Genomic DNA, 14,341 nt, shown 5'->3' on the forward strand with positions numbered 1-14,341 from the left:
TATTTTGTGAGGTGCAATGGGTGCTTTGAGATTTACTAAAGTTTCTTTAATGAATGTGGCTGCCCTTGTATTTGGAGCATAGATATTTAGAATTGAGAGTTCTTCTTGGTAGATTTTACCTTTGATGAGTATAAAGTGCCCCTCTTTGTCCTTTCTGATAACTTTGCATTGGAAGTCAATTTTATTCAATAATACAATGGCTACTCCAGCTTGTTTCTTTGGACTATTTGCTTGGAAAATTGTTTTTCAGCCTTTTACTCTGAGGTAGTGTCTGTCTTTGTCCCTGAGGTGGGTTTCTTACACACATCAAAATGTTGGGTCCTGTTTGTGTAGCAAGACTGTTAATCTATGTCTTTTTATTGGGGAATTGAGTCCATTGATGTTAAGAGAAATTAAAGAAAAGTAATTGTTGCTTCCTGTAATTTCTGTTGTAAAAGTTGGGGTTTTGTTCTTGTGGCTGTCTTATTTTAGGTTTTTTGAAGGATTACTTTCTTCCTTTTTCTAGGGTGTAATTTCCATCTTTGTGTTGGTGTTTTCCCTTTATTATCCTTTGAAGGGCTGGATTTGTGGAAAGATATTGTGTGAATTTGGTTTTATCATGGAATACTTTGGTTTCTCCATCTATGGTAATTGAGAGTTTTGCTGGGTATAGTAGCCTGGGCTGGCATTTGTGTTCTCTTAGTGTCTGTATAACATCTGTCCAGGATCTTCTGGCTTTCATAGTCTCTGGTGAGAAGTCTGGTGTAATTCTAATAGGACTGACTTTATATTTTACTTGACCTTTTTCTCTTAGTGGTTTTAATATTCTATCTTTATTTAGTGCATTTGTTGTTCTGATTATTACGTGTCAGAAGGAATTTCTTTACAGGTCCAGTCTATTTGGAGTTCTGTAGGCTTCTTGTATATTCATGGGCATCTCTTTCTTTAGATTAGAGAAGTTGTCTTCTATAATTTTGTTGAAGATATTTACTGGCCCTTTAAGTTGACAACCTTCACTCCCTTCTACTCCTATTATCTGTAGGTTTGGTCTTCTCATGGTGTCCTGGATTTCTTGGATGTTTTGATTGAGGATCTTTTTGCATTTTGCATTTTCTTTGATTGTTGTTTCCATGTTCTCTATGGAATCTTCTGCATCTGAGATCTCTCTTTCATCTCTTGGATTTTGTTGCTGATGCTCGCATCTATGTTTCCTGATTTTTTTTTCCCTAGGGTTTCTATCACCAGAGTTGTCTCCCTTTAGGTTTTCTTGTTTCTACTTCCATTTTTAGATCTTTGATGGTTTTGTTCAATTCCATCACCTGTTTGGTTGTCTTTTCCTGTAATTCTTTAAGGGATTTTTGTGCTTCCTCTTTAAAGCCTTCTACTTGTTAAGCCATGTTCTCCTTTATTTCTTTAATTGAGTTATTAATGTCCTTCTTAAAATCCTCTACAAGCATCATGAGATACGATTTTAAATCTGAATCTTGCTTTTCGGGTGTGTTAGTATATCCAGGACTTGCTGAGTTGGGAGTGCTGGGTTCTGATGATGGTGAGCTGTCTTGGTTTCTGTTAGTAAGATTCTTACATTTGCCTTTCACCATCTGTTAATCTGTGGCATTAGTTGTTATAGCTGTCTCTGGCTGGAGCTTGTTCCTCCTGTAATTCGGTTAGCCTCTGTCAGCACTCCTGGGAGTCCAATTCTCTCATGAGTCTCAGTGGTCAAAGTACTCTCTGCAGGCCACCTCTCCTCTGGTAGGGAAGGAGCCCAGGGGTCTGGAGCTCAGATCTGCTTCCTGGCTGAGGATTATGGCCCGAAATGGGGCCTGTCCCAGAAGCTATGTTGCTTCTGCAGTCCGTAGGCTCTCCTATGCAGACTGGGCTCTGAGGGACCCAGGATACAAGATGGCTCTCTCACCTGCTTAAAAATGATTTTTAAATCAGGATAATAGAATAAATGCAACACGTAATTACTGAAGAATCTAATCAATATGCTGTATATAACTTTTCTAGAACTTAAAGTGACAATCACTTCAGCCCAGGTGTTAGGACTACAGTGCCTTTGAACACAGGCATGGACCAGTCTCAGCTTTGAGAAGGGTTCTGAGAAAGGGATATCTTAGAATGGGGTAAAGAACTACTCAAAGTCAAACTGTGGATCCAAGCAGACCTGTGTTCTACTTGATACAACTTTTCCAGTCTGCTTCTTTCTATATGTTGCTTTCTTTCTGGAGATCTCTCTGTCTCTATTCTGCTTGCTTGCTCTTCTAAAAGATCTCTTTATCCAGGTCCTGGCAGCTTTTGTCAGTTTTACATATAGTTCTCTCTTTTTATCCTAAAAAAATTCTCTGAATAGCTCATCTCCTTCATAATACATGTCCAGTCTTTTATTTTACATATCAATCCAGACATTTTTCCCATGTTTCCTTTTCATTATCTTATGAACCAACATCCCGTGATCCTCGCCCTTTGATTTTTTAGAAGACTGCAAGCATACATGTTTTTTCTTAGTATTAGAAAAGAATTAAAAAATCTATCTGCCTTTGCTAAGCACAGACAATAAGATAGTTGGCCCCCAGAGCTCCCAGGGACTAGACCACCAACCAAAGAAAAAGATTATCTAAGTAACCAAATCTTTTATTCAAAGTCATTTAGTTCATAAAGTTGCTAATACAAATCATGAATTTTCAAATAAAGCACAAATATAAATTTTCTAGAATAAAAGGAAATAGAGTTGGTGAGCTAGAGAAGAAAGATGAAGGGAAGGGGAAATTTTTGACATTTGAGAGATGTGCTATCCACTACCTACAAAGACAAGATCCTACAAAAGTTAATTTAAGTTTCATGGAAACGTTCATTGTTTAGGGAAACAGTAAGCCAGAAGGTAGTTGAGCCTCATTTGTCAGCGAGTATATGGAAGAGATATATAGTCCTACAGGGAAACGTTAAACCCATAAGATGTCCAGGTTGTAGAATATTAAGTGAAGATGAAATTTAAAAGATCAAGTACTGCACAGTGATAACAGAGCATTTGAAATCTTCAGATTCCAAAGAGGCCTCCATGTGAGTATGCAATGGCCAGTGGACCTCATAAGTGATTCATAAATGAAATGAGTGGCCTGATATGTATAGCAGAGGCCTTAGCTTCTAGGACATCACAGTAGATACTGGTCTGTAGAGGTTGATCTCACTGAAGATATCTCTGTGTGGATACCATCAGGGTATAGGAGATGTTCATATTCAAGGTATCCATTTTTCAAGAGGTCATGGAGTCTATAAGCCAGTTGGTCTAGATCACAGAATTTCATGTTGAATTAAATACTCTGCATAATACATAAGATAGAGATTAATAGAAAAATATCTAATGTCAGCTTCCCATGTCAATGTGTGTGTGTGTGTTCATACATATGTATATATGCATACACATGCTCATTCACAAATACTAAGAAAAATCTGCTCCATGTGAAAAATGTCTTGGTGATGATAATTGCAATAACAAGGAGAACCTGTGAACAATTGAACAAGTAACACTGAACAAGCAAGTCCATTAGAAAATGGAATGGTGTCCTATGGGAGAGCCCAGCACTAATGTCCAGACTACATAGTCAATCTGACTCATCACAGCATTGCTAAACTAGTAAATGTCATAGATCTCTACCTGAAAGATCATCCATCTCCCTAAAGAAATCTGCTGCAAAGAGCTACTGCGAGAGCTAAGCAGGAAACAAAATATCGTTCAGTAAAGTCTGAGTGCAGAACCATTGATGCGTAAGTGCCTCTAATTATCAGTCCATCCAGCAAAACTTTCCTTCACTATCCCCCTGAGAAGCTGAGGGATAGGGAGCAAGTCTACATCTGTTCTTTATATGTCCCTGGCACTTCCTAAATATCTGTCTAGAAATATACCAAAGGTAGAGCAAAATATTGGCCACTTAAGTACTTTAATCTTTTCCTGATTGAAACAGCAGGGCTCTGGGTATAGCCCTTAAACATCCCTGCCCTGGCTCCAAAAGCAGCAGCCAAGAATTCTGTCAGCTTACAAAATTGTAAAGTTTACCCCCAGAATGATAAAACCATACTCTGCTCATGTTACATGTCTTTCAAAATCACTTAGTTGTCCCTTTATCCCTATTAACTCACATAAAAATATTGCTCTAGTTTTGGTATAATTCTTCTCCCCTTCGTTACACGTGCCTCCTCCCAACAAACCCCTTTAGACTTCCCTCTTGATATGTGCCATGAGCAGTACTACCTCCTTTGCAGCCTCTCTGCTTTTAGCAATAATTTGCACATAATGGAACAGCCAGAGGGGGGTTGATCAATGACCTCTGTCTCAGAGATGCTGTTCCTAGGGAAACACATCTGCCAACATAAAGTATTGGAGCAATCACAGTTCAGTGAACGCAGTAATGAGCAACTGTTACTCTGGCGCCATCAGTCATGTTCAGTTACAGACCTGAAAGGAAATGGTTCCACAGGGAGCAATGTCCTTCCATAAATTTGGGCAACAATGAAGAATGATTTGCAATCAAGTAATAAAAGACCCAGAAAGGGTCCAGCATGCATACTAACATCCAGTACAGCTGACAAAGGAAATAGAAAACCTTGGCATTGTTTGCTCATTATGTAAACTACACAGCTGTCTAAGCAATTAAGATATGATTTTGGGAATTCTCTCATAAAAATTTGCTAACAGTGCTTCCACTTGTGAAAGTGACACTCTTCTTTATCAGTAAAGTGCATTTCATTAGGGTAATGCAATTCCATCAAGCTTAATAGTAGGGGCTGTTTAACCTTATGGCAGGAGCACATAAACAACATAAAATTAATGTGTCTCCATGTGTGGGGCATAGATTTGCATTAGTGACAGTGTTGATCTGATACTAAAGTAATCCAATGCAGAGTGCAGGTCCAGTGGCTGCACAGCCATCAGTGCTATCCTGTTCCCATGCTGGGAACATGTGACAGTAATAAAGTGGCTAAGGTTAACCTGAGTTCAAAGTATTGACAGTGGAGGAAAACGCATCTAACTACTGAAAATCTGGTAATAATGTGCTTGACTTTAGAACAAAACGAGGCACCCCCTGGCCTACTGAAAAAGGTCACTTCCATATAAGTATGTAAAAATATGGAGAGGACAGTAAATTCACATGCCTGACACATTACATTCAATCTGCTCAAGGAGAAATGATTCGGTCAACCTTTGCTGTGCTTTAGCAGTAACCTCCTACCCTGGAACTCTCTGGAAAGAATGTTAGTTTATAACAGGTTAGGAGACTCTCAGAAGAGTTTTATTTGGCCACTTGTTATTTTCACCAAATTCAAGAAGATCCAAATTCTCCTCACCAAAACAAATGTCACTATGGTGTTCACACAAAACATGTCAGTGCTTCAAAGTCAGTTTTAGTAGAATTGTTAACCCTTTGTTATATTTAGTTTGGAAACATGCTTATCCTTGAAGTATGTCAGTCTTCTCCTCATTATAAGCTCTCATCAAAATTTTATATGATAGGCATAATTGAGTCTCCTCAAATCCTCTTCTATAATTTTTCATTCGTATGAAATAAAAGCATGAAACCTACGAGACTAATGTTTATATGATTCCCTCATTTATTAAACAGCCAGTAATTATGCTATCCCAAAATACCATTTCTACTCTGGAAGGATAGCCACTGATTACTTAAGAGTCTTTTTTTATGTTTTAAAAAGGTTTGAGATTATAATTACATTTCTCCATTCCCCTTTCTTCCCGCAGATTTATCTCCAAAACTCTACATATTCTCTCTTAAATTAAGTCTCTTTCCTCATTGTTATTGCATGCATATATGCATATATGCATATATTTACTCCTAAATTTACCCTGCACAGAGTGTATAATGCTACTTATATGCTTGTTTATCATGCCTTAAAAAGTATCTCCCAGATCTAAGAATGACAGGCTGCCTTCTAGATGAAAGTGACCTTATACAGAACACCAGCTTCCAAATAATAGGAAAGAAGGTAAGATATTTAGTATTTTCTGCACTGAATTTGATAGTATGATCAGGATGGAAATGGTTTTAACTTAAACTGTGAAGTAGATGGATCATGAGACTAGTGAACACACTATTCTTGATTTGTGAGGGTAAAAGAATGAAAGATGTTTTCTGAGTCTATATTTGAACTTTCTCTCTGGGTTTCAGTGAAGTAATTGAGAAAAGTATAATCAAGGTATATTTACAAAAGTGAGAATAACATGAAGAGCCATAGCCAGCAAGAAAGAAGACAAAAGAAAGAGTGTCTTAATACCCCTTTTCCACAGGGCAAGTTAAACCAGGAATTTAAGAACACCAAGTAGACAAAAAAAAAAAAAAACAAACAAACAAACAAAAAAAAGTGTAGGAAGCATATACTGGAGAGGAGCTTTGGTTTGCTTACATCCTCCAAAGATATTAAATTCAATGAAGGTATCAGAGGACCAAGCCAAACTACCAGCAGAATATGAATCTTTGAAACAAGGAGATACCAAAGAACCAAGTTGAAGTGGGAATTTCTGATTAGGTCAAATGATGCTTTTTCTTTTTGCTGAAGCAGATGCATAAGAGGGCACATGATATTTGGAGAGAGTATAAGTTAGTACCAACAGATAGTGATGGTCCACTTGCATTGCTAGCCTTGCAACAGTTCATTTGTCTCACATCTTCACTGATTTTCACTTTGTTGAGGGAGGAATTTCAGAGAACCTCTCCTGGCATTCTGGCTGGTTACTCCTGCCAATTTGACAGAGGACTGGCTGTTTCTGCTGGATCGTGCTGCCACTGGTGATCTATGTGTGATGATACTTTTTGAACTGAACTGTTGCTATCCTGCCTCTACTAAACTGGACTGCTGGGATCCTGACAATGAAGATTGTAATTACCCCAAAGAACTCCTAAACATGTCTACATCCTCCTTGTTTATTATCCATCATTTCTCCCCTACCTTTGGATGGTGGGCTAGAAAGAGGGTGTTGAAACACTTGAAAAAAACCTTATTAAAGTAGGTTTTGAAAAATATAAGTCTACACCAAATGACCTCCCATCCTTGTAGTAATATTAAGGATGCTTAGAAACTTAATATGGTAAAATAAAGCAAGAAATGCTTTTGGATATTTAGAGAAATTAGAGTCATTGTTGGTATAAAGCAAACCATTACTTTTAGAGATACATACCAAGCTAGTCCATAGGAATAAACTAGTTAAACATACATCGATTCCTAAAAAATATTATACTACACAGGAGAACTAAGAAACATAATTGAAGACTAGTTGATGACCATTCCATGTCATTGTTATGATGTTTCCTTGGTTAAGAGAACCTAAAAAGTAACATAAAATAAATGTCATTCTGTAAGGTTATGAAGGTACCTAAGTGTGTTGCCCCAAATAGATTTCAGTGAGTACAATGATGAGTGAGTGATAAAATGAATGCAGCTCTGGGACAGTTTCATTGATAATTTCACAAAGTGTGATATTTCATCAAGAAACTTAATTTAAAATGGAGAACAATTGATGAAACATGTGATAGATAAGAAGAATGCTCTATATTTATATCTACAATTACACCATGCAGTGATATATATTTGTATTTGTGTGGTGATACAAGATCGACAGACACAACCCATATCATTCTGATTGAATGAAGTTAGCAAAGGACAATTTTTCAACCTGAATCAAGCTGGGATCTAGGATTATATGCTTCATAAGGTTGCTGAGCATTTAAAAACAATGCTAGATACCTGGAAGTGTCTGTAGACCAGCGCTGGTGGCATAAACAATATTATGCAATTCCCTTTCTTCATTTCAAGATGGATAGTGAATTTGCAGATTTTCCCCAAGACAGTTTTTAATTCTTTAAAAAAAAAAAAAAAGTATCCTTCCCTAGTGGACTTTAGCGGTTACAAGGAAAGCTATCAAACTGAAGATTAATACATTTAAGCCCAATAAGCAAAAAAAAATCTAGGGTAAAACTATTCAATTTCAAATGCTTAATGGTTCACTGCTAAAATGATAGCAATCTGTTTACAAATGTAGAAGTCAACAACAACAAGACATTTTCAATTATGACAACATAATTCTGAGAATGCAGTAAGGACCATCAAAGGACACAATGGTAGAAATATAGTCTATTGTTAGTCTGTACACATGCACAGTATAATAAACACAAAAGAGAACATGGAATATGTGTATTTGGGTTGCAGTGATGCTGAAATTTGGAGAAATTTCCTATAATTTTATAGTTTGTGGAGTATGTTTTGAGCTGGGTTTAGATTGCAGCTAGGGGCCTCTATTTTCCTAGCACATCAAAACCATCTAGTTACAGAATATTTTACAAAATACACAACCGAAAAGCAGAATCTCCTGAGGTGTGTATTTGATGAAGGAAGGGGATGGAAGCTTTAATTAATATGAAACTTCTTCAGAATTATTCATTCACTTACATTCTTTGAGCATCTACACTGCTTAAGGAATTGAATTAAACCAACAGATTGATGTCTTCTTATGGAAAACTGTTTCCCCACATGTGTTTTTATCAGAGACGCTTTGAGCTAGAAAAACTGAGATGAGTTTTCTAAAGCTTCTGACCTGGCCATAATGTAGATTTCCTTCTTTAATTTTCCTTTAGGGTACAAGCAAGTGCTTCAAATAATTTGAACTATATATAAATTGGGGCTCTGTTGGTTATTTTCCTTATGACAAAACATCAGACCTTCAAAGAGAAAACTTCTAAAGCTCACTTTGCTTTGCAGTATCTGCACTTCCCCATTTTTGATCCTTTCTTGGCTTTGTGAACCAGTGATATAATTCTATAATTAAAGTACATTTTTAGGCATATAAAGTTTGCATGACAAATGGGCCTCTCTTTCCACTGATGGCAGACTAGGCCATCTTCTGATACATATGCAGCTAGAGAAACGAGCTCCAGGGGATACTGGTTAGTTCATATTGTTGTTCAACCTATAGGGTTGCAGACCCCTTTAGCTCCTTGGATACTTTCTCTAGCTCCTCCATTGGGGGCCCTGTGATCCATCCAATAGCTGGCTGTGAGCATCCACTTCTGTGTTTGCTAGGCCCCGGCATAGTCTCACTAGAGACAGCTATATCAGGGTCCTTTCAGCAAAATCTTACTAGTGTATGCAATGGTGTCTGCGTTTGGCGGCTGATTATGGGATGGATCCCCAGATATGGTAGTCTCTAGATGGTCCATCCTTTAGTCTCAGCTCCAAACTTAGTCTCTGTAACTCCTTCCATGGGTGTTTTGTTCCCAATTCTAAAAAGGGGCAAAGTGTCCACACTTTGGTCTTCATTCTTCTTGAGTTTTATGCGTTTAGCAAATTGTATCTTATATCTTGGGTATCCTATGTTTCTGCGCTAATATCCACTTATCAGTGAGTACATATTGTGTGAGTTCCTTTGTGATTGGGTTATCTCACTCAGGATGATGCCCTCCAGGGCCACCCATTTGCCTAGGAATTTCATAAATTCATTCTTTTTAATAGCTGAGTAGTACTCCATTGTGTAAATGTACCACATTTTCTGTATGCATTCCTCTGTTGAGGGGCATCTGGGTTCTTTCCAGCTTCTGGCTATTATAAATAAGGCTGCTATGAACATAGTGGAGCATGTGTCTTTAACGCCAGGGCCAAGAAGTGGGAGTGGGTAGGTAGGGAAGTGGGGGGGGGAGGGTATGGGGGACTTTTGGGATAGCATTGGAAATGTAAATGAGGAAAATACCCAATTAAAAAAATTTTTTAAAGTACATTTTTAGTACATTGCTTAAAATTATTACTTTAAACCTTTTTTTTTTTTTTCAGTAAACTCTCATGAGCCTTGGAAGGAGCTTATCATGAAAGAAAACAGAAGTAATGCATAGTTTCAAACATATAGAGAGGAAAGGCATGCTGGAAGTCAGGGAGAGAGGAGGAAGATTGAGACTGGGAGGGAGAGGGATTCTGGAGTTTTCAGGTCTTCAGGCCAAAGAAGCAGGTTAGATGTTCAGAGTATTGCTCCTCCTCCATACTTCAGTTGTTTTCTTTTGTTTACAAATCCCTGCCATCCTTCTTTGTGAATTGAATACTAAACTCTCTCTGGAGACATGTCATATTGAGTACAGAATGTTTGGCAGATGGTGCTTTCTGTTGTAACAGAAGGCTGTGAGTACACCTGAACTCTTCAAGAACTCGAACACTGGAAAACAAGATAAATGAAAGTACTGAAAAGTTTTATTTTCCTTTACTAGATACATAGACCCCTCTATGCTGCTGTATCAAAGAGAGGCAATATTTGCCACCCTATTCCATCTCTTCAAAATCAAGTACAACCTTGCCCCTTATAAAATGGCTCTGTCTTCCATCAAAAAAGTTTGTGAAAGAATTGGCGAGAGTGTTATATACTCAGATTCTTAGTCACTGTGCATAGGGACGGTTGAATATGCCCTTTGATAAGCAATGAAGGAAAGAGACAGCCATCAGGAAATCACCATAAAAATTGATTGAAATTGAAGACCACCTGATACACAAATCTGAGCCCTCCAGATGCACAAATCTGAGCCGTATGATTGTTTTTCCCCTGTATATGGAGAGAAACCATTCTTTGCAAAAGAGGACAGACTGTACTCTAAACATCTAACCTGCTTCTTTAAAAAATATGTCTTATTAATCATTTGCATCTGAAGTGTTGACACCCTGCCCATTACCTTTCACAGAGTTCTTTTCCCCAATCCTCCTCATTGTACCTCTAAGAGGGTACCCCTTTTCTGTATCCCCCACCTTGGGACATGAAGACTCTGCAGGATTGAATTTTCTCCTGCTGAGGACAGTTAAGGCAGTCCTTTACTACATAACTGCTGGGGTGGGGGGGAGCTTGAACCAGTCTGTGAATGCTCTTTGGTTGGTACTCAGTCTCTGGGAGCTCCCAGGCTAGTTGACACTGTTGGTCTTCTTATGGGGTTGCCATCCCTTTCAACTCCTTCAATCCATCCCCTAACTCTTCCATATGAGTCCCCAACATCATTCCAATGCTTGGCTGTGACTATCTGCATATGTCTCAGTCTGCTGCTAGTAGAGCCTTTCAGAGGACAGGCATGCTAGGCTCCGGTGTGCAAATACAACATAGCAACAGTAATAGTGTCAGGGATTGGTGGTTGCCCATAGGATGGAGCCTAAGTCAGGCCTGTCTCTAGTTGGCCATTCCTTCAGTCTCTGTTCTGTTTTTGTCCCTGCATTTCCTTTAGACTGGAGTGTGCACTAACTGATAAGTGGATAGTAGCCAAAAAGTACAGAATACCCATGATATACCCCACAGACCCTAAACAGAAGTTAAACAAGACAGAAGGCTCAAATGAGGATGCTTAAATCCCACTTAGAAAGGGGAACAACAACACCAAAAAAAGCTATGGGAACCAGCAGGAAGAAGGGACCTGGGTAAGAGAGGGAAGGGGAGAAGATAAAGGGGGTAAAATCAGTTATGGGCAGACACAGGTGAGAGAGGCAGAGGGCAACGAGAATGAATGGGAAAATGCAGCTCCAAGGGTTAAGGAAAAATCCCAGAGACCTCGGATGTGGGAGAGTCCCAGGACTCAATATGGGTAACCTTAGCTAAAATGCCCAGCAGTTGGGGATATGGAAGCTGAAGAGACCATCTTCAGTAGTTAAACAGGACTCCCCATGGAGGAATGGATACATCAACCCATCTACAAAACTTTTAACTCAAAATTGCTCCTGCCCAATCTGCTTCTTTATAGTCAAGAGCAGAAAAATCCAGAATCTTTCTCCCCCCCCCCCCCATTCTCATTCTCCTCCCTCTTTCCCTGTTTTTGGCTGGGAAGATGATGAGGGCTTCTCCAAGAGTCCCAAAGACTAGAAAACTTTTCTATTTTTCTCTTCCTAAAGGTTCTCTGGTGTGTTTTCTGGGATGTTGTATTCAGTCCTTGTCCAAGCTAATTCCTCAGTTGTTCTATTTTCTATAGATAAGTTAAAAATACATTGGCAAAGTGGAAGAGAGGGTAAACAGGATCAGTTAAAAAGAAATCTATATGTAAATTGGAACATAGTCAAATTTCCTTTTTAATATATGTTCTCTCATACACACAAATGAGTGAATAAAGGCCATAATAAAATAGAATTTGAAGAATAAATATGACCCTCATGTATTCTTACTACATGAGAACATTACACTCCTCTTCTTTAGAGGATACCTCATAAAAAGTGCTCTCTTAGAGGAGATCATACTGTTGGTGATTTGACCTTAAACATTTCAGTTTCCAGAGCTATGATGAGTAATTTTCTGCTGTTATAAGTACCCAGTACTGTTGTATTTTGTTAAAGGTGACAAGACAGACCAAGGCACTATGAACATATACACACATAAAGATTGTGATAAGACATCAAATTTCAACAGCACACTGAATATAAAAAATTATATGCTACATTCATGATTCCAAGAGACTTCACACAACTTCCAAATACTGAAGTGAAGCTGATGTTAGTAAAATATTGTATTTAATCCAATGAACCTATAGCAGTAATATTCCAACATTTAATAACCAAAACATTAAAGGGATATTTTATATTTTCCACATCTTCAAAATCATTATTAGTTTTATAATTTAAAAAATAGCAGAAAAATCTCAGCTCAAACTAATTACATTAAGGAATATAACATCAAACTAATTACATCTAAGAAACACAACAGCCACTTCTGACTGCTATCCCTGTCTGGGAAGTTGGAGTTGTCAGTACGGTTTTATGATGCATCTTCGTAGTAAATGAAAGTAAATGACATTGTCATGAACTCTTCATAGATTTTTTTTTGTTTCTTCCAATATATCCCAATCTTGTGCTGTATAATATATTTAATATTTTTTCACATAAGGAAGCATTTATTTGAGGTTTAACATGAAACCACACAAATAAAAATTTGTATGAATACAAATCCACATTGAGTCATCATAACACAGGTAGCAATGGACAAAGTAAAACGGAGGAACTAATTGGCAGCTATATACAGTTGGACACAATTGTGCCATGTACACTACAAAGTCTTTTACAAAATAATCATCTTCAATGTTGTCCTGTAAGATGGTTTCTTTACCTCCTGCTTTCCCAGCGTCCTCCTTTAGTAGGGCTGGTAATTGTTCTGGTGATTGCCATCCCAGTGGGACGCCTTGCCATGTGTGCTCTGAAGACCACTGTAGTCTGTGTATCCCTGTCCATATCCATAGTACCCATAGTTATACCCAGTATAATCATAGCCGCCATAGCCACTATAGTTCTGATCACCACCATAAGCACTATTATAATTTCCATATCCTTGATCATAATAGTTATTAAATCCTTGGTTCCAGTTTTGGCCCTGACCTTTTCCACGCCCCCTAGCACCACCTCTTCCACCATCTGCAGCCCCTCTGCTTCCTTTCTGTTGCTGCTGCTGCTGCCTGTACACCTCTTTGGGTTTTGCAACTTTGATTTCGCACTTCCCAGAACCTATTTGATGGTATCTACTTTCTAAGTTTCTTTACTGGCTCTTCATCTGTGTATGTGATAAAACAGAATCCTCTTCTTTCATTTGTTTTTGTATCCATGGGAAGCTCAATATTTTCTATCTCTCCAAAGGCTCCAAAATATTCTTTAATTTGTTCTTCTGAAGTATCTGGGCTCAATCCACCTACAAAAACCTTTTTAAGGGGGCTCTTTTCCCTTTAAGGCTTTGGCCCTTTTGGGTCTATCAATTTGCCATCCAGTTTGTGTTCTTTCAGATCCAAAACCTTATCCACACTAGCAACATCTTTGAAAAGCACAAATCCAATTCTCTTATCTTCCCGTGACTGGATCTGTTTTAATTGTGCAGTCTACCACTTCCCCAAATCGAGACAAATATTCAGTCAGATCTTTCTTGCTTGTATCCCAGTTCAAGTCTCCAATAAACATTTTACCGTCATCCTGCTGGTTCTTGCTCGCGTTGGTCTTGGATTCCTCTGCGAACTCCTCTATGTTGCTGTACTCATTTCATGTCCTCCATGGTGACGGAGCCGTCGGCGAAGGGGTGCTGGCCCGCAGTCGGGTCCCAGCGGCAGCGGTGGAGGAGCATTGTATGGAGCTAGATTTAAAATGGCGGTGGAAGAGCTAAATTTAATATTTTAATGAGATTATTTTGAAATCATTGTGTCCTATGTTGACATATAAATCAATGTCTCTTCCTTATCACTTTTTTTTCATTTCCATAAAGCCAAAGACTTTGCTCTCCTACTGCCATGCATCTTAAATCTCCTGTCTCCTTTAATATTTGAGTTCTTGTGTTCCGAGTTGTCAGGCAGCCTGAGAGGGAACCAATACAAAGAATGTTTGCCAA

At 38.3% G+C, this 14,341-nt stretch overlaps 1 pseudogene; it reads right to left on the reverse strand.

Annotated features, from left to right (window-relative positions):
- Positions 1 to 12,911: 12,911 nt before the first annotated feature.
- Gm11488 (predicted gene 11488) lies at positions 12,912 to 14,115 on the reverse strand (annotated as a pseudogene).

This window comes from Mus musculus, chromosome 4, assembly GCF_000001635.26.
Source record: "Mus musculus strain C57BL/6J chromosome 4, GRCm38.p6 C57BL/6J".
Taxonomy (NCBI): domain Eukaryota; kingdom Metazoa; phylum Chordata; class Mammalia; order Rodentia; family Muridae; genus Mus; species Mus musculus.